This window comes from Pteropus vampyrus, unplaced genomic scaffold, assembly GCF_000151845.1.
Source record: "Pteropus vampyrus isolate Shadow unplaced genomic scaffold, Pvam_2.0 Scaffold245, whole genome shotgun sequence".
NCBI lineage: Eukaryota > Metazoa > Chordata > Mammalia > Chiroptera > Pteropodidae > Pteropus > Pteropus vampyrus.
The window spans coordinates 463,905-466,316 of record NW_011889026.1 but is presented as its reverse complement, the minus strand read 5'-3'; positions in this window follow the sequence as shown (position 1 = coordinate 466,316).

Here is a 2,412-nt window from a genome sequence, read left to right as displayed (position 1 = left end):
TCCAGGACTCCCACATGAACTGCTCGTGGGAGTGTAAGTCGGAAGGACCACGTGAGAAAACTTTTGGGGAGTATCTAGCCAAGTGGAGCATAAGCTTATCCCCTGATGCAGCGGTTTTACTCCTGGGCGCACCCATGACAGAAATACACGCCTGTGTTCACCAAGAGCCACCGCAGTATTCATAGGCCCAGACCGGAAGCTACTCGGATGCCCACAGCCGCGGAATGAGATCACTACGACCACACACATCGGCACGTCAAGGGCCGGAAGAGAGACACGCAGAGGACATGCTGCACAAACGCATTCGCGCTTACAAACAGGCGGAACTCACGTGTGCGCTTAGAAGTCAGGAGGGGCGCGTTTCTTTGCAAGGTTCTAACTCAAAGGGGCTAACCGAGGGGGCTTCTGGGCGCTCAAACACCTTGGTTTGCGGTGTGGGTGCTGATCACATGATGTGTGCGATATGTGAAAAATCGACAAGCTGGACCTGAACACTTATCATTTACACGTAGAATAAAACCTCACTGCAAGATACCATAATTTTTGAGTTTATTTTTGATTATATTTGGAGAGGCAGATTTTACATGATAGCTTCAAACCAACCGTTGTACATTGACCAAATTTTACACGAACCATTTAAAAAAAAGATCTAAAAATGTGCTTAGTTATTGGTAGTATATAACATCGATCAAGCACCAGGAGTGTGCTGAGCTGTACAGGACACGCGGAGAGAAGACGAGGCCTCGCCTTCACGGACGCCCGTTCGTTCAGAGTCTGGCGCGTAAACTTCGCCTTCCGTCTCACACCCTTTTACTCGTAAGGCATAAATAAGGAAGTTTGTTGCGTTTCCTATTGTTACTTAATTCATAAGTATCTAATACCCCTTTTCCCAACTATCCCAACAATTACTAACGTCTTTGCCTTGAGATACACATTTCTGTAGTACAGTGTATAGGATATACTAATTTGGTATTCACACAACTGACCACAGTATTTTTGCAGGTTGGTTATAACATGAAGCATGTTGAATTTCAACATTCACAAATTTTTTTTTACCACTTAGAATCATTTACTATTGGCAGAGCTATTTTTTTTTTTTTTTTTAAATGAGGTGCCGTTGCTCTAGTACTGATAAACCGTAAACACAACAGCACGGCCTTGATCCAGCATGGGCACCAGAACTCATGGACCGTTCAGAATGGGGAGCTTCAGCGCATCTAGGAAACTAGCCTTGCAGGTATCAGTCACGTAGCCGCATGCCCTAAAACACTAGCAATTTATGATCAGCTAGTAGTAATGCTAGTAATGGCTGATATAAGTGTGATTTGCTTAACTGTATTTGCAGTTTCCAGAAAGGGGTACTTGGTGTAAAATATCTGAAAACCGTGAGCTGGGAATTTTTATTTATTTATTTATTTTTTGGCTTTTCTGCAAGGCTGGGTTCAAAGCAAATTCAGACTAGAAAAGAGGGTGCTACGATTCTGAATCTAATCATCGGCTAAGGGTACCTGATTTCAAATAATAAGATCCGATGGTTCATTCTTCGTATGCGAGAGAAACGAGGCTGATTTTGATAGGGTAGTGATTTTAGGCTCGTGCACAGGAATTACACCTCATGTGGAAATGCCTGAGCGTGGCGGACGATGGCACCCAGGACAGAGGGGGCAGTTCCCACGTCCCCACAGGGAGCTCACAGCAGCCGGAGATGAGAGGCAAAGTCCAGAGCGAAGGGCAGCTAGCTGCCTGTCTCCCAGCCAGACTCTGGTCTTGCCCGTTCCGTGAACAGTGGGATGGGAAGCTGGAGCCAGTCTGGGGTCCAGGGCAAGAAGGCTGTGGCGGGCTCGGGGTCAGTGGAAAGCCGGAACCCAAGCATGAGCTTTACCTTCTCCAAATCCCAAGACCCCAAGCATGCATGAGCTGTAGCCATGGCCAAGGCCCATAAGCTGGCAGCAGAGCCAGAGCCATCAGGCAGAAGGACCACCCTTCCCTGGGGCCATCGCCGTCGGCTTTCCAGGGGTACCGCCTGGCCTGGGCATTTCCTTCATGTGGCAATGGTGTTGAGTTAATTTAAAAGCTACACCGGACTTGGAGCAAAACTAAACTTTTCCAGATACCTCCCCAGATAAGAAAAGGGTCGAAGAAAATCTTACACGGCCCGTTCACGTCCGTGCGTGGGGCAGGGCTCAGAGTCACACCCTCCCTAGATAGCCAGGCACATGGCCCCAACAGGGCTTATCAGGAACTGTCACCCAAGGGCAGTGGCAAAAGTGCCTTAGTCCGTCCTCCACGATCCTACCTGGCGTCCCCACTTCTCTGCACATCGCACGGCAAGAGCTTGGGAACGACCTATCTCTGATGCTCTCAGGGAAGAGGGTGTTACAGAGCTTCGCTGGTCAGGAGGGGAGACGGGGT